The following is a 19,671-nucleotide window of genomic DNA, read 5'->3' as shown; positions in this document are numbered from 1 at the left end:
TAATTGAATTCATGAGGTCAGTGAGAACTTGTTTTTAAGAATAATTTTGTCCTTTTCATTCTTATACTCACTTACTATGACTTTAATAACAACATAATCATTCCTTGCTAGTAACTTCAGAGATTTAAATGTTGAAATTAATATTTGTGATGACACAGCAAGTCTTTGTGGAATTCATAGTCTTTCCAAAAATTCAGGTCATTATATAAAGTCACAGAATAAATGAGCATTTTTTAAGAATTTGACTTTTTTTTCTCTGGTGTTATTTAATGCAAAATAAACAAGTAGCATAACTGCCATCCTTAAACCAAAACCCAATTCCTCTTTTCCCTGCTTCAGCAATCCCAAAGTAGGAAGTATGGTACAATTTAGGACTCGAAGTTTGGTTGGCATTTATTCCCATGAACGGGAATTTGGAAAAATGAGTGGGATGATTATAGTTTTTTTTTTTTCTCTTTGCATTTTGTACAGAATGTTGTTTTTTGTCTCCCCTCTGTTGCACCTTATTTTGTATTTACCTTGTATCTTACTCTTGACAAGGGTTTTGGCATTATATGTGCTTAAATAATGATATTTGCCCCCAGAAGACCGTTGTTCTGAGGACAGACTGAAAAAGCAAAAGAAAACCCAGCCCCAAACCTTTTTTAAAGAAACAACTTTTGAGGAATGGTATAAATTATGTTGAGATCTTGAAAATGCTACATGATACTGTAGGAACTTGAACAAATGTCTATGTATAAGAGCTTTTTCTTTTCTTTTTAATATACTGTTTTCTTTTGAGGCAGCTTACCAAATGGAGAATTATGTAGTAATCCAGTGCACTTTTAAGAATAGTTCTTAGTTTTAAGGGTTCGCTTTCAATAAGAGTTGTTATATTCCTCTTAGAAATTACTACAGTTGCCGAAGGAGTATGTCAGAAGTTTTCCACACAGGCAATGTTTCTGCAATGTTTCTAAAATGAACCTGTGAGAATTAAGTGTTGTTCACCTGTTGTCAATGAGCCTCAGGGTCATTCGGGCAGTGCACATGTGTGGCTGGGAAGAAACCCTACAATTCAGAAAGAAAAATAAACTCATTAAAATTATCTGCTTTAAAGTATCCAGACTTTGCTGGAAAACAAGGTGTGGGTAAGATGACTCCATACAGGTCACCTGATGGGATTTCAAGGAAATTAAATCTTAGAGGAATTTGATCCAATCCTCCAATGTGAAAAAGACTGTGTAAAAAGAATGTGTGCATCCAGACCCTTTGGCTCCTCCAGGTACTTACTGCTCTTCTGTGCATTTGCCTTGTTTTTAAAAAATGGCATATCGCATGCTACAAGCCTTCCCTATGGCAGGTGACAATAACTCAAAATGAACCCAAACCTGATTGTAGATTAGTAAACTTGTGATATGATTTGCATTTTGCATGTAGTCTATGCATTTTCTCAGTTGCTTCATTGTACGCGCCTTCTAATGTATCATTTTCTGGTGAAAAATAATCTACGATAGGGAGTTATTTTCACATGGTGGCTATCCTTACAGGTGCCTAAATGGTCCATAGTATTTTTTAAACTTTTAAGTTTCCAGGTGCCAAAAAAGCTTTTGTTTTTAAAAACTGTGCTTTCTAATTCTAAAATATAAACAACATAATTTTGCAAGTTATATGAATAAATCAGTTATTTGATAATATGCATACATAGATTCTTCACAAAAACCTTTCTGCATGATTAAGAGTTTTTGTTTTCAGTGTTTTCCATCTTCTCCACCTTTCCTCTTTCATAAACTAAGCTTTTACCGTAGCATTGTGTTATCTTTCCTTGCTCTACTTTCCATACTTAAAAACAAAACAAAGAAACAAATGAGTAGAGGACTCCCTCATCTAAAGGAGGGGGAGTGAGAGAGCAGTTGTGGGGTTTAGCTGCCCAGCACGGTAAAACCACCACATGTTGCTAAACAGAAACGATGGTTTCCTTGTGATGGGGGAACATAGGAATCAGAACAAGAAGACAGTTTCTACTGGAAACAAGATTTATTGTTTTAGGTTAAAGAAATATAAATGTTTGTCTTTATGATGTTCATGCAGCATAATTACACCACACCAAAGCAGTAAAGAGCATTATCAAGCTTGCTACAGTTTGAGTGTTAACAACAAACAAACAAAAGATCATAATCCTCCCCCAGTGCAGAGCTATCTTGACTTTTTTCTTTTGGCTTCTAGCCCTGAAGTTGTGATAGGTATGTGCAGCTGCAACAGGGACCATGGATGGCCTAATTATTGTTCACTATAATGCTCACTGCACTAACTGGAAAACTAGCTGGAAACACCAGTGCACATTGACTGGGGAAAGGTATCAGGGTGAGCTCAGTGCTGCCAGTCAGAAGCTGTTGTGGGGAGTCCCACTGAGGGGTGCTTGGGTGAGCTGAGGGGGCAGTGAGGTGAAGAGTGCTGAGGTGAGAGGAGTCCTGCTGGGGTGGTGGTGGGGTGAAGGGTGCTGAGGTGAAGTGAGGGGAGTCGTGCTGAAGGGCAGTGGGGCGAGGTGCATTGAGGTGAGGGGAGCCTGGCAGCAAGGTGAGAGGTGACCAGGTGAGAATGGGAGGAGGGCTGGGGGGAGTCCTCTCATGCCAGACAATGCCTGCTGGAAGAAGGTTCTAGAGTTAGCAGGGTGTGGTTGTGGGGTGGAAGCTGGGGTGGGTGGCCGAGAAGGGTGGCTCTTTGGAGTTGTAGGTCAGTCCTTGCATTGGTTTTCAGTAAAACTTTGAGTTTTCTTCACTTAAAGATGGAAAAAATTGTACACTTTCTCAGGAACTTGATGCAGGCCCACCACCAAAAATAGCCTGGCTTGCAGTGTCCCATAAAAAAATTTGTCCAGGAAAACTAGTGGTGGATGGCACCTACCCTGAGAGAGGGGAAAGGATGTCTGGGGAGGAACTGCCAGCCAGAAAATGGTAAGCAGCTGAGGAAAATGGTGGAGAGGAAAAGATGGTCATCTGTTCTGTGACTTTTAGACTCTGGTAAGCCAAAAATACTTTTTTTTTTTTTTTTTTTTTTTTTTTTTTTTTTTTTTTAATCCCTTTCCCTTTCTTTCCCACTTCCTCTCTTAATGAAGAGGATAGCTCTGGGGGGGGGGGGGGAATTTTAGGCGGAAACTTTTTTTTGTTCCCTCTGAATTGTGTCCTCTGTGATTTAGTTTTTTGATTCTTGGAGAGGCAATTCCAAAAAATCCATTTATGTGCGGCTCTAATTGGTAGCTTTAAATGTTCTTTTATTAGTTGGTGTCTGTCAGTGCAGTCAGGAGGCATTCTGAGCTTTGTGAAGGAAAAAATGCACTTACAAATGCATCCGATTCAAATCAGTAGTTAGGCTGTCAAGTGTCTGGCAAGATATAGATGAGTTACCTTGCAAGCATTAACATCATATGAATGATAGTTTACAATGTCATTCTTAAAGGAGTTTGGGACCTCAGCAAGCTGCCTGAGTATAAGGATAAAAAATGTGATACAAAAATATCTTACATTCAGAGCAATCCACTTCCAAAAAAAAAAAAAAGATAATTAAGGCTAAGACACAAAACATGCACACAAATGCTGCAGCTATGTTTAAGCAGTGATAAGTAGTGACGATATTTTGGTGCTTGGATAGTTATGATCACAGTGCAGCCATTATCTGGTAAGTAAAGTTGCAACTTTGAGATCAACACATTAAGTTCACTTTTGAGATGTATATTATGCATCTTAAAGCAAGGCTATACTTCCACTTCTCAGAAATCTTACTTCAGCATTTCTTGATTTTGTTGTAAGAAATCACTCTTTAGAGTAGAAGTGAATAGCTTGAACTTGTCTGGTAGATTTCACATATTTTAATATAAATAAAATGAACATTAAATATTTTGTATTCTTACATTAAGTATAAGCATCTGTCCTGTATTTTTACGTAGTCACTTGATTTGTTTCATCTTTTGTATAATTAAAAATCCGGTGATATAATATATATACCTTATGCCCAATTGGTTCGGTTACTTTTTGAGGCTAAGCTTAATTAGTTTGTCAACAAAATCATATGAAAAGGGAATGAATGGTAACTTTAATTATGACTTACAGCTTAATTTTGTGCCATCTTCTAGCTTCCTTTTATCAAAATTTGGGCTGCTTAATATAAAGCTCTCCAGAGGCAGCATTACTTTCTAACATCCAGTTTTAGAACTGAGCTATCATTTTATAACTATGGGCTAACAGGAAAGCACGATTCCCCTAGAGGCTGTTGCAAGCAACTGGGTAAGAAAAAAGAAATATTTCAGGAAACAGATTATCCCTGACAAATATATACAGCTGTCTAATAGAGCAACCTCCTCAGACCCTGTCCATGTCACAGGATTTTTCAGGTCTCTATAATCTTCTTACTTTTACAGAAGCCTGTTTTGTATCCATTAGTATGCATGTGTATATTCTAATAGACTACAAAAGTGCTGTGTGACCTACTTACTGAGAACCTGGTTTTACATCCCATTAGTGTGCATGTATTTTTACAGTAATAGACTTCTAAAAACACCACATGACCCATTTATTCTGCTTCATCAGTAACTCTCTGTGTATGTGTATGTGTATGTATATATGTATGTTCTTTTTCATTGTTTATGAAAAACTTCCAATGCTGAACAAGAGCTCTGTGCTGTTTGGACTGCTTAGATGCTAATATGATATTTATTCTGTATAAAATAATTCATGACACTTAAAGGCATTTGCAATGAAAGAAAACAGAATGTAGACAAGCAACCTGTATTGAGAGGCAGATTAATATTGCAATGTAAGCTGGCCTGTTTTTTAAAGATATCTTTCTCATTTTACTGATTTCCTGTTGAACTTGCTCACACCTTAATTGATTCATTTTTTTCTGAGATTTACTCAGTGTGTTCAGCATGAAAGAAGTTCTTATAACAGAAGACAGTTTTTTTTTTTTTTTAATTTTCTTTTTAGTGTAATCCCTGAATGTTGTAAAGGACCACGTGTTTTGTTTGAAAGCTGCCATCTGCCTGTGTTGTTTGGTATGCTTTATATTTCAAGCTGATCTTAATTTTATAGATCTCAATCAAAACTCTTCATTGGTCTAAAAGGCTGAGGGGTCCCTGTAGATTCTAATAGAAAATGTTTATAGTTGTGGTCGTCTTTGTCACCCATTTTCTGTACTTCCTATTGCTCAATTTTATTCTTTTTGAGGACAGGGATATGGAAAGTTAATAGCATTTAAGATGCATGTCAACCATGGACCATGTAATAATGTTTTAGTCTCTGTTCTTTTCTCAGTACTGCCTAAGATTCAATTTGCTTTTTTGACTGCCATTGAACAGTAATCTGGCAGCTACAAGAAATCACCTACAGTTACCCCAGATCTGAAATCCAGATGAAGGAACTCAGCTCATTGTATATACAAAGTGATCACTTCCCTTTATATTATTTATATTCAGCCTGATCTGTTAGGGTGTGGGTACTTTGGCAGATGCTTAATCCTTTTGTCCTATACATTTTCAAGGGGATAGTTTTGTGGTACAGTGTCATTCTTGGGGAGTTTAGATGATCTGTGCATTAGCCCCTCTATTTTTGAGCATATGCTGAAATGTATATCTTGCATCAAAAACATATGTGGTAGTGGTTTTATAATATCATTCTTCTTGTAGCACCCATACTGGTAAGGAAACTATTCCCGGTGTGTAGGAGACTTCTTTGAAAACTTCAGAGCCCTTTAGGTTCCTATCTGCATCTCAGGTAGTTGCTTGTTTTAAGTGGCACAGCTGTGCCACTTAAACCTGCACAATGGTCTGACCCTGGAGTGATTTACTTTCTGTCCTTCCCTATGTGTATCTTGTAGTCAGTCACTAGTTTATACCAGACTGCAGCTTGGAGAGCTGGTCTCAGGAGGTGTTGAAACAGATATTCTAGTACCAAGAGTAAATAGGCATAGCAGAGGAGAAGAGGATAGAGTGGTCTAGTCCAAGGGATTTATTTTTTGGGAAAAAAAGTGAATACCAGTAGGAGAGGTTATTACATTTCCCTAGGACCATTAATGTGTCATTTGGTGTGATGTGAACCTGCTTAATTAATTGTATTTAATTTGGGGGATTTTATGCTTCTGAGGAAGAAGCAATTGCATGGGGGTGTTCCACACAAGCAAGTTGATTTATTTTGTACCTCATCTGCACATAGATGCTTCCCTTTCCATTATATTGTTACTTATAATTTACATTGTGCCTAGGTTCATTAATTTCAGTACTGGGATTTCTTAGCGTAACAGGAAAAGTTGATCTATTGAGTATGATCTCATAAGATCAATGTTGTAGTTAACTTGATGCATATGCTGATATTTGATATTTGATCAAATAACTGATATTTGATCTTTAGGTAATCATGCACGAGTAGGGAATGGCACCATATGAAATAGGTTTTTCTACCTATATGTGACCTGCAAGATAACTTTTGTAGATGGCCATCCTGCTTTTCCTGTTTTGACTTTTTCATGTGGAAACTCAGAGTTTGAAGAAATCAAAATAATTCATGTCATTTGGAAGCTTTACATTAAAGTCTTGATGAAGTTCACGTAAGGTGAGTTTTTTTTGGAAAAAGGAAATTGCTAGGAGTTACTGCTTTCCAAAATCCTATTTAGTCTTGCAAAACATGGTGCATTTTCCCTCATGATAATTAATTTGAAGTAGGTATCAATGTTATGTCTGAAACGAATGGACATGTAACCTGGAAAGATACAAGATTGATTTTTAATTTAACAAGGTACATTCAAAAAGGTGGTCAGTCCACTCAATAAATATCACATGAGATAGGTGTAAACGTTAACGTTGGTTCACTTACATGTGTTTTGAACTCCAAACAATAGCTTCTTAGAGTTGTAATGAAGACATGCTCAAAAAGTGAGAGAAGTCTAAAACCAAAATGTATTCAATATACATCGCTGTGCTACATAAGTGTATTTTTATTGCATATTTTTATTTTATATTAGGCAAAGTCCAGCAGTGGTGTGTGGGTGTCTTACTGTATTGAACTTTTCACCGCCATAAAACTCAGTTATCCAGACTGCTCAATGGAAAGTGGAAGTAAACATGGACATATTTATCTAAATATTCTGTATTCCTCTTGAACGTCAGTGATTGCTGCTGTTCAAATATTGTTTCAAAAATACCTTGTAGAACTGTTGTCTTTGATTTTTGCCTAACTGAAGGCTAGAGAAATAAACTATCAAGGCAGTTGACAGCAAGGTCGTGTCTGAACTTAATAAGTAGAGTGTATCGGAAAAAGGACAGTAATTGTACTCCCCTGCAGTTGTTGTTTTTAATAGTTGCTTGTTTTAAATTTTTGTGTGTTTATCTGACTTTTGCTCCCTTCTCTGGAATGAATGTTGTGCCCATTCCTGACTGCGGGTCAGGTAAGTAGGCATGGCTTGAATGGAACTTACTGAAAGTTGTGAACAGACTGATTTTTGTTATATTTTCAACTTTATGAAATGGTTAAAAATAAAAGGAGTAAATTCAGAATATGTTAAACCACTCACTTATGGTTAAAATTACAAGGGCTTATGAATGCTTCTGTGTTGAACTCAGTTTTGGGGGACAGCTATATTTTATGCAAGATTAATAAACTGAAGAAGGGAAACAGCTCTTGACACATAGAAACATGACTACTCAGAGATTACTCATTTAGCTACTCCACAGTAACACAAATACGTGTATAACGTCAATTGTCAACTGCTGCTATTTTTGTAGTCTTTATTACCTGTGTTGAAGCCTTGGGACTTTAGCTGGAGAATCCAGGGTACCTCTAAGCGTGAATGGTCTACTGCTTTGATTTGCTCATAAATTTTAGTATTATGTGTATTAAACTTACGTGTTTTATTTTCTGAAGTGGTTCCATCTATGATGTGGGTTTTAACTAAGTGACATATCCTTCCCAACCTGCCAAAATATTAGACTCTAATTACAGTTTATGATGCTTAGGATGAAACAGTGAAATTGTTGCAGATTGTGATTACAGAAGGGTTTAGAGCCATAAAATGCATACAGATATTGCATATGGGGAAAAATAGACTTAAGCTGTGTTGATAACTGTGTGTAGGTTTCAGCAGAATTTAAGATTTCTTTTTGCACTGAATGCATGAATTTTCCATGGCTATTTTTAATGATCCCCTGGGCCCAAATTGTGTATTGCATAACTCCATTTAGTGTCACAGAAAATTACTTACTGCTTTTATAATATAAATCACAAAACAACATTGTGTTTTGTTTAAAAATAATAGTTGATCTTTAAAGACTTTTTGACAAATAGCAAAATACGACTAAAAAGAAGGACTTGAAAGCTTAATTGTTGCAGTTTGTATTGGTAATTACAGCAGTGAGTATCTGACTATCTCCTAGAACTCTCATGGGATTTTATCTTTTGAGTAAGAAACAATAAAAATAACATTTGTATTGAAATAATTTGCAATTGTAGGAAAAAAATGTTGACTTAAATGATCAGAATAGTTTATTTTAGAGAGACTGTCAGAGAGGACTATAGTAAGGGGAAAAAATGAATGCTGAAAGGAGCCTTAGAAATAAATCAAATTTATGTGAGGCTCAAATTAAAAGGCAAAGCAATGGCATATTTATCTCTTCATTCTGTTTTCTCCATTTTATGGTTTGCTCAGTTAGCTTTTTATTTAGTAGTAATGAGAAGTAACAAGTCTTTTTCTGTTCTCAGTGTGCTTTCATGTGCCTATAACTCACATAGGTGGTTTGTGAGATTGATCTTTCTTAAATAATTGTTCTACTGTACTGTAACAGTGGTAGAGTTACTAACTTCAATTGACATGAAAAACTCAACTAATGCATAGCAGTTGTCAGAAGTAGTGTCACCGCAGTTGTTTGATATTTTTTTTGTAAACTTTTGTGAAGGTAATTCTGTATAGCTCTGCATCTTAAATCTGTAGATTTAAGCAGATCTTGAGGTTCTATGGCTAACCAAACAAGTAGTGTTGAGAAGAGGAATCATGGTTGGAAATTGTATTAAGTATGCAAGTTCTTCAGAAGGCAAATGTTAAAAGTACCACAAAGTGTGAAGCCTAATATTTTCTGAATAAGAAACCAAAGGGTGTGCCCATGTCAGTGGTTTGGATTGGACTAGTTATGCTTAGGAAAGTAATCCCCTGATTGTTCCCATCTACCCTCCTTTTGCATGATCATGAGGTGGTCCTGGTGCTTGCGGCTTTCACCATTTTGGGTGGTGGTACATAGTACAAAACTACAAAATAAATTCCTGTGATGTATAGATCTTGGAATTTAAGTGTCTCTGGATTCACTCTGCGGATCATCTTCTATTAGTCCTGATTGAGTAGACATGGCTAAAGTTGGGGCTGTGGTTTTGTTGGAACTGGTATAAAGTGGAAATCACCATGTGGCATGAGTGGTATTACCATCCAAGATGCTATTCCACAAACAAAATAACCTTTGTGAAGAATGTTATTAAGGTACCATGGCATATTTCACAGGAGTAGGAAATACTATAGCTTTCTGCCTGTTAAAATGCTAGCCTCATCAGGTTTTGAGGAAGGAGAAGGACATAACACTGAGAAATTGTGTGGAAGAATAAATTGTATTTAGGCTACTTTGTTCTCTCCATGTAGCACATATACTGCCTGTATGGCTCTAACTATATCTGGAGGAAACCACTTAAGATGTTTGCATTTGTCTCTTTTTTTGTATTGTTTTTGTGTTGATTTGTACCATCTACTTATTTATGAACATTCTGTTCATTTTGTGATAAAGCTGAATAGTATTACAGTAAGTCTGTATAGATTATAATGGCTTGCTTAATGAAACTTAATTTTTGTTCAGGGCTCTGCCACTTTATATTTTTAGACAGTAAACACAGTAGATTTTCTTCCTTAAAATGATAATGCTGTGTAATCTGGAGACTTCTAAAGGGATTGTCATTAATATTTTAAACACTTGAGATTATTACCCTGTCTACAACAAAGCATTAATTGTGTTTACAAAACTATTGTATTTTATGAAAAAGCAAGCTAATATTACAAATTTTGGCTGAAAGGAACCATTATTACTTGCTCAGTTGGTGAACATCAAGAACTAGAATTTAGTGATTTGTTTTGCGGCTGAGCTAAACTAATTTCATTCTTTGAATCTTCATCCCATTTGAGTTCAAATGATCTCTTAATTTATAGTAGTAAATGTTTCTGTAATTTTTGGAGAATATCCAATTATTTGGCTGTTGACATTGCTCCATCTGAGAGCAGGTTAGAGAATTTTTAGGAATCTATTGCTAATTAATTCATCTGGTACTAAGATTAAGCTAAATGGCCCAGTAGTTACTGAAAAACAATCTTTTTGAAGTGAAGGAGGAGGGCACTTCAGAATTTAAAACTATTTTAAGAGAAGTGTTCTGAATACTGCATACTATAACATAGTTTTGCAAATAAGAACTGTCATTTATTCCAGCAGCAGTGATAGCCTTTTAGTGTTTTGTCTCATTGTTTACTCAAAATACAGAAGAGTGTAAAGTATTTTGGATATATCATTTAAAATTCCCCCATCTGTGAGTGCACTAAAACAGTCTTGTTCTCCATCTGTCCCTTGTTTCTGTCATATGGTTGAATCAGTGACACGTATGGTTGTTTTTACTTTGGAACAGTCTGAGGCAGAAACTGAGTGAACACTGCTAAGTGAACTATGTTTAAACATAGCACCACTATTTTTAATAAAATATATTCCCAATTTTAGTACTAAGGATTTAGATTTAAATAGTTCTGAGTCAAATCCTGAATATAAAGTAAGATATTTTTTAAGGGCTTTTTAAAAATTATTTAATATATCCTATTAAAAAGACATTGCATCGTGTTTTATTTATGTCTCTAGAAGTGCTTTGAATCTAAAGTTGCTGCACAGGTATTGGGGATTTCAGCTAATCACTTTAGCAAAGGGAGGGGGTGATGTGTTCTATGGCAAAGCAAGAAAAAATAGTGCAGTTTAAGATGTAACTTTTTTAAACGTTAACATGGTTTCTCAGTAGACAACTAATCTTTGTATGTGAAGGGAAGGAACTTGCTCTAACACATATCTAGTAAAATCTACAAACTTTGGGTAACTTATTCACAAGGATTTCTGTGTGTTTGTCCTTATTTTAATTTGTGTTTCTTCAGAAACATGAGATGACTGACTCCTTGGCTCATGTAGCATTCATGTTAATGTTCTATCTTTATGTAAATCCCATGGCTGAGATTAGAAACTTGGATTCTCGTTTTATTTAAGTGATGTTACTGATTTTTAGTGCAGGTTTAACTATCAATGGAATGACAAGGAAGATCATTTTTCCTGCACTCCTCTCTAATGTTTTTTGCATGTATTTTTTTCTCCTTTGGAAATATGTTTTCCCTGTCAAATCTTTAAAAATGTATAGGTCAGGAGACTGTTACTCATCCTAATGCCATCCTATTTACCTGTTAGCTCCATAATAAAAGATACTCCTCATTAACACCTGAGGAAATAAGGTTGTGCTGTGCTGAAAAATGCAGTAAAAACATAAATATATACATTAATTGCTTTTCATGGACTACATTTAGTCTCCAGATTATTTTGAACAACTAAACATAACAATTGCATTTAAAATTTGAAATCCAGTTAATGAAGATATAAAAAGATAGTGTCTTAGGTTGTTCCTCCTGTGGGAATGGGCTTGGTCTGTAAATATTTGAGTACAATTCTTGGTGTAATTTCTGCTTTGATGCATCTGTGTGAAAAATATTTTAATGCTTTTTACAATTTTGAAATGAGCATATTATATACTGATTGATGTTATCAGATTAGCAAAGTCTAGAAGCTTTTTTTTTTTTTTCATTTGGGCTCAAATCTTTGGTTAATTGTTTCATGACAAGGATTGCTGTTATTAGTGTAGAGCTCCTGTCTGATGCTTTCCTTTTGCAGAGAAGCAGCAGGTTTTCACAATGTGGCCAGCATTGTTCCTCAACTCTGCTTCTACCTCTGTGGTTGCCTCTTTTCACCTCTTCTCTTGTATTCCTGCTGAGGCTTCAGTTCAGCTACTGGCTGGTGATCTTTGCTATAAATATAAACACCTTCTTTTGACAAGCTCACAATAAATGAGAGAAATAGTAATTTTACACAAGTCTGGAATTCTAACTTGATTGTTGAAAATTAAGGGCTTAGAAACACAAAATTCCACTTCTAAAAATACATCTGAAGAGCTGCTCAATACAAGATTTGCAAAAGTATTCTTATTTTGCTAATCACTGGTAAGGAACTGCTGGTACTTCTGTGTTGTGGATAAACATTTAGAGAGGTTGTCATTGCTGTTATATGTTATATTTGTAGGAAGTCTAGCACAACAAAACCCCAGACTTGTCCTGTAGGTGCTGTCTCTGTAAATGTTCAATAACAGGGCTGTGGTAGGTGTCAGCAGATGGTACTACTACATGCACTACACAAGCAGTGCTCTTATCCTATGAGCATATGTTCAGTCTTGGGAAGACATGCTGTGTTGCTCTTAGCTTTGGTTATGCAAGTCTCAGTACAGTGACAGGTCTTCTGGAGAAGGCATATGAGAGCAGCAGGAGACTTTGCTGCCTATCCTGGTTTCTGATTAAATTTAATTTTTGAGGCAGAGCTGCTTTTTGAGAACTGCCCACTGTTATTAAGTATGTTATTGAAGAAAGAGATTGCCTACAGGCATTTCAATCATCATTTCTGTCCCAAACCCTGAACGGAGGATCTGTATAAATAGAACAAGTTATGTTTAAATTATACACAGACTTGACGTCTGTAGTTTCTCATCCATTAACAACTATCATGCAAGGCTCCACACATCTTCCATCATTTGGAAGATGTGTGGAAGAGTAGCACCAGAGCGGATGCTGCTGTGGGAAGAAAGGGAGACAAGGAGGGAAAAAAAAAAAGTATTTTACAGTATCATATACACCGTGTATGGCTTTTCTTTCAAATGATCTATTTAACAAATTCCATGGATTTTTTTTTTTTAAGGGAGAAAGCAAAGGAAAAAATAACTGTTTTCTGGCAAGTAAATTTAAGTCCATAATTGGCTGTGAATATAGAAGAGCTTTGGTAATACAGGCAAATACATTTCTTGATTAAGAGGTATAGATATTAGAGAAGGAAGAAATATCACATGTTCTTTCACTTTGGGGGGCTTGCTAGGTAAAGCAATGCTCACAAACAGAAGGCATTCTTGGAACTGAAAGTCTGAGACTGTATCAGCAAATCAGCCTTGGGAAGAAAGGAAGGTAGTACACAGTCCTGAGACAAGTATTGGCCATGTTGAATAGTTACAAGTTGATATGTGAATCATTTGACAAATTCTTTCTGAATACAAAATACTCCAATGTGAATGCTTTCCCAAATTTAATTCAGCTTTTCTGTTTTTGTGTGTGTGTGTGTGTGTTTTTTTTTTTTTTTTTTTTCAAATGGCTCAGCAGTGTTAATTGGCTCTCCACCTTTCAAAAATCTATACATCTCACTTTTTGTTGTTCTGATAAATGGCATCTATAGCTTCAAAATCAAAACAGGGTTTAAGTGGCAAAGACTTCTGCATAGAAGACCAGACTGAAAGGGTTGAAGATGGATTCTGCAGTGACTCTTCATGTCTTCAGTTCAGTTTATTCTCCTTTGAAATTTTACTTGGTCTCCTGTGATCTGGAGATCATTGTAGTACCCAAATACTAGGCAAATGAGCACATAACCAGCTCAGCCTATCCACTGGTATCACTACTAGCATTGTAATGTAGACTCAGATACTCTTCGTTACAGTTTTTTTTGGTTATTGTCATATGCTTTAAAGGTAGTTTGTCACTGTTGTGTTTGTCTTCACCATATTTTCTGCATTTTGTGACTATGACACATAAAATACACATGAAGTGGTTCCATTTTGGCCTGCTTTCTTTACTTGTACATCATGGCCCAGAAGAGCTGCTTGTAACTTTTCTTGCTTGTTACATATCTTCAGCTTTACACAGAATATAAAATGTGTGTTGCTATTAGTTATTTGCTAAATGTTGCCGATAAAGGGAAAGTCTTTAATTGCAGTAAGTTGTTTCCATAGTCTGGGAGCCTGTACAGGAAGTTTCTAGTCTTTGTTGTAGAATTGAATTTGTTCTTTATTGCTTTAAAAGTAAGAAATCAATGAGGTATTGTCTGAGCTAGTCAGAAATGATTTCTTCAGCAAGTTTTTCCCAGTTTTCTAGGAATTACATTTGTGTGATGATGTGGCCAATTGATTCATGGTGCTGTACAGTTTTTAGGTGTATTAAAAAAAAAATAAATTTTTGCTAGTTGGCATAAAGTTATGAGTACAGCAACAATTAAATCCCTCTCTGGTGAAGTGCTGCTACCCAGTGCATTGTAAGAGTGTTCTTAATAGGATATTGGAAAATTGCAAGGCAATTCAGAGAGGATAAAGAGAGATGAACAAGAATGTCTGGAAATGGAAATAGAAAGAACAGGGTTTCAAACACCACCTTCTGTGGTTAAAGTATACAAATATGCCTCAAAATACAGGTGCCACCAGATGTTTCAGGAACCATTTGTGTGATATGCAGGTAATGCAAATCTAACATGAAGAAAGAGGAAATAAAGTTGTGCTGCTTTTGATGTACACATGTTTTGAGGATATATTCTGTGCTGAAATAGCTTGCATATCATCATTTGCTTTATATTTCAACTCGTGTTTATATCAATATACTCACATGCTCCAAAACTTATTTTTGTAATGGCCAGTCAGCAAGAGAGCTAAACCATGTGTCTCAGGAATTGCTCGTCAACTGCATAATGAAGATGAATGGCATCTGAAGTTTTGTGATCTGATTATGCAAAAATAGCTTTTTATGGCAGCAATGATTTCACTTTTACAGTCTGTAGAAAGCCATGCACCATGCATTTTATTAATCACACAAAGTAAGATCTAAGGGAGGTGGGTGGGGGAGAAAAGGTGCTGGGTATTCTGGGTCTCTTCCAAGCAGGTGGCTAGCCTGGTGCTAAAAATTTCATTCATTTTGGGTAGACTTAATGGTAGAAAGAGTATCAAATGACAGTGAAATTCTCAAATGACAGTGAGCTTAATTAAGAGTTGATTCTGCTGCTGTGATTTGAAGAACACCTAAGACAATATTGAATGGCAAATATTTGCCAGGATTGGCTAGATCATAAAATGGATGATGGAAATGCCAAGTAGGACTGTCTTGAACTCCTGATCCCTTGTCTTTCCTGTGAGATATAATTATAAAGAAAACTTGTGGATGACATCTTTGATATACTCTTGCATCCAAATGAATTCAGAATTTGTCTTGGTAGGCAAGCATAAACAAACATAAGGTTCGGGAATGTTTCTACTAGAAGCCAATTATGAAGGTGGTGTTTTATTTTTTTGAATTGGAAAACACACAATAAAACTTCTGTCATAAGTTCCCATTGTCCTTAACATCTAGAAAGATTATAATGAGACATTTCAAAAGGCACAGGATGGCTCTTGCTGTGTTGCTAGGCCCTTTGTTTAAATTAGGAGAATCACAAATTTCACGAGCCTTGCAGGTGTCTTTTTCTCAGGAGATTTTCAGATTTATGCAGTTAAACCTTCTGAAAGGTTGTTATTACAGCACATTGAGCCTATGGAGGATAAGGATTGTATGCTGTTACAGCAGCAAATGACAAGTCATTTGTCTGTTCAATAAATGGTTGGAACTGATTTTTTTGGGTGCAAAGTAGTGAGTTCTGTATCAGAAAGGAAGAGGAAACAGAATGAAATGGTATGAGTATGTGACTTCCATTCATCTTCAGACTTTCTGTGAGCACTGGGGCAATTAGAACCCAAAGAATGGTGATGAAAACAGAATGCATTATCATGCAGCATCATAAAACTCCAAACATACAATGTGATTTTTTTCCACTTGTATCCCAGAAGATAGCTCGTGTTTGCTTTGTGTTGTGATGCAATCCCTGCAGTATTTTCTGGGCTTTACTTTTTTCACTAGCACTGCATCTAGTCTCATCACTGATATCCAACTCAGTCATCTCTGCATTACCGTACTGTGTATAACTCTGTACAGTATTTCTGTTGTGTTGCAGGAAAAATGTGACCTAATTTCCCAGAATTTATTTCTATCTATTAATTTCTAATTTCTACCCTGTCTGAGGGTAGAAAGTTAAAATAATGACTGTGCATTCACTTTAAGGCAATTGTTTGAACCTAGAAGTATTTTGCAGCATTCAGGGCTGCTCTGTAGTGATGTGGTAGGGACCAGTTATTAAAGGATAAGACTGGACTGAAAGGGCTTGTGGTGTACGAGAATCACTTATTGGAAAGAAGACACCCATACTTTCTGTCTTTATTCACCCAATCCATCTTTTTCATAAATGGGAATTCATAAAGCAGCATTAACAGTGAAGCATTTGTAACATAAAGCTGTGGTATCAGAATGTGCATTGATCTCAGGGCTGGGATTCAGTGTGTTTCCTAATGGGAAAATTCATCCTAAGAGAGTCGGTATTTGAAGTACTAAGGTCAGATAACAAAGCTGATGATGATAGTAGCAGTGACAATAAAACTGAACTCAAAACAAAGCCAGTAGAAGTAAAGAAAGTGGGTTGTTGTTTTTCTAAATTTACTATGTTCTCCTTCCTGTCTTCCTTTGGTGTGTAGGACAGCATATTCACGGTGTGCTAACAACGCACTGAGAGATTCAAGGAGAGCTACCTGGAGAATGTCTTAGCATTAATTCACTAAAACAAAGAGCATGGGTTTCAAACCTATGTGAGGTTTTTGTCTTTTTGTGGTTTAATTCCTTCATCTCAGGTCTCTATTATGTTTATAACTTTTGTTGTAAGGAAAATATGACACTGGCTTCTGCCAGTATTTAGATTACAGCATGGATTCATCAAGCTTCAGCAGTGTTGTGGATGTGTGGTTTTGGTTCAGCCTACTTAGTTGTTTCTTGGAGAATGCATTGGCTTTCCAAGGTTATGGTGGGTGGAAGTACCACTGGGAAATTCAATAAGGAAGCCACGTCTCTTTGCAAATGTGTAATATGAAAATTCCATTTGCTCAGTGTAGGGTAAGAAGTGTTTGTTCAAAATGATATAATTAAGAAATGTCTTTGACAAGCTGACAGTTACACAGTTATCCATACCAGTGCAGAGTGAAAAGTAGGTGTAAAAAACTGTTGAAGATTCTCTTATAGTTCTTAGTATTGGTGCTAGAGTTCAGAACTGGGAAGAATTAGGCCTTTTAAAGTGATGGATGTTTAAAAGCTGTTTGGCGGTGTGTCAGCAGACAGGAGAGAGCAATTTGTAATAACAGAGACCATAATCTCATTCCAGAGAGAGCGTCTGAATGAAAGGGTTGCGTGGCTGTTTGTTTTTTTTTTTTCCTCCATGTGTCCCAAAACTCAGTGCAAGACACTGATCCACCTTTTGTTATAAACATTTCTTTATAAACGGCTGCCCTTCCCTCTAAGGGTTCCACTATGCAGAACTTTATGGAAGTGCTAAAAGCACAAAGAAGTAGTGCAAAGTCAGCCTCGTGTATTTTTAATTGAATACCATTCACTCCATCTTCTTCAGTCAGGAAATAGAAAGCAGAAAGGGAAAGGTGTCAGTCTTTGTATTTTATGTCTTAACTGCTTCATCTTTCCCTCTTCCACTAACTACAAAGCAGTGGAAGAAAGCATCTGGGAAAAAAAGCATCTTTGTGATTTACAAAAATTGCCCTAATTACATAAATGTGTAGTTTCTTTCCTTGAGAAGTATTTATCAGGGGAAATGTTTTTCCTCCAGTGGAGAATTTCAAGATAAATGAAAAATAACTGAATCTCTTTTCAAGAAGACTTTAAAAAAATATTTGTTTTACTAGCAATAGGTAGGGCCCTCTGTATCTAAAAAAGTAAAAATAAAATCCTAGCTGTATGGCCTTTTCCTTAACCCAATGGAGACTAATATCCAGTCAGACTTCACTAAGCAGTTGTTGAGAACGCTTAATATCTAAGTATGAGAGCTTCTTTGTGCTCCTTGGAGATCTGGCATGCAGTTTCAGAACAACCCCTCAGTGGTATACAATTGCCTTAGTTCTTCAGGTGGTGTCTTTTTCCAAGTGAATTTGATTGTGGCTTGTGAACTTCATACACAGACATTTAATGTTTACTTGTTAAGGTTGAATTTCTAAAATTGGTGTCTTGATTCTGAATATTTTTGCATATTATATGCAGGTTTTTCAGTGAAATCTGTTACAGAAACTGAATTCACAATGTAACTCCATAATAGCACTTCATGTGCTCTCCTTATGGTTGGAAATGCAAAATCTACCCATTGATATCAAAGTCAGCAGAGGAGAAACTGTGTAAGCAAGTAGTGAGATAATTATGAATGAGTTTCCTGGTGTACACAGGGTATTGCTAAGTGTTGCTAAACTCAGTAGATTCCAACTGTTAACAGAAGGATGGCGAGCATAATTACTTAAGAGACAAACAGTTTGTATTGACTCATTTACAGTTCTTAAGTGTACGTAAAGAGCTTTTGTGCAGCAGAGCCAGAACTTAAAACCCTTGTGAAAACATGGGAATGCTGTGTTGTTGTGTTTAAAAGAAACTGGTGCATGACCTAATGGCAGCTTATCTGATAGGAAGAAATGCTGAACCATTTCTTTTTTCTGAAGCTAAGATCCAACAGGAGGAGAAATTCGTGACTAAAGGCTAGGATATTTGGTATGTGTTGTAGTTATTCTCTAAACATACAGAAAAATAAGCATGTGTTGATGAATATTTTGAAAAAGTTAGGGAAATTGAAACACAGTTTTGTACAGTAATATTAAACAATATTTACTGAAGAAAAATCATCTGATTTTTCTGATTTTCTGAAATGGCAGCATCTGTCATTCCATATTTAATTCAGAGAGATTTTTTGCTTCTGGAAGAAGCTCCTGTTAATCATTAGAAATGTTACTGTGATTCCATTGCAAGTTAATTAAACACAAGTTGCTTATTTGGACATTAGACTGATAGAGATGTATATTTTTTATACCTAATATTTATCTATACACTGATATATCATGGTTTGCCATCACATCCACCTCAAAAAATGGCCAGCACTTGCATGTTCAGAAAAAAGACCAAAAAGCAAATGTGGCCATTTAATAACTTCTGCATATGTATATTTTTTCCTTCTGAGCTCACAAACAGTGGTCATTTTTGGAGGTGGATGTGATGACAAACCATACTCTACTAGCGTGTTCCAAGCATTGTTCTCTAGCTAAATTACAAGTCATAGTAGTTCTCTGTATGGGCAGTAACTTCTGAACGAGCAAAATCCCTGAAAACTCATTCCCTAGAAGTGAATGGGCTGTTTTTTCCACTCTGTTCCAAGAAGGACAGATGCTATGCTCAGGCATAGGCTGAATATTAAACAGTACTTCTGGTGGTTCTGCATGACTGTTCTAGACATCTTCACAGTGCATTCATGACTACATTTTACTTATACCCACTAATGGTGCTCTGCTTATCACCACTGAAACAGATAATGATACATTTTCCGTGGTATCTATGGATTTCTTTGTTTTGGTACTGAATGCTCATGAATTTGAGCAGTTTATTTAGCTGGATCAGTTCACTAATCTAACTTGCCATGAGCTA

Source organism: Netta rufina, assembly GCF_964035555.1.
Source record: "Netta rufina genome assembly, chromosome: 11".
Taxonomy (NCBI): Eukaryota; Metazoa; Chordata; class Aves; order Anseriformes; family Anatidae; genus Netta; species Netta rufina.
This window is presented reverse-complemented; position numbering follows the sequence as displayed.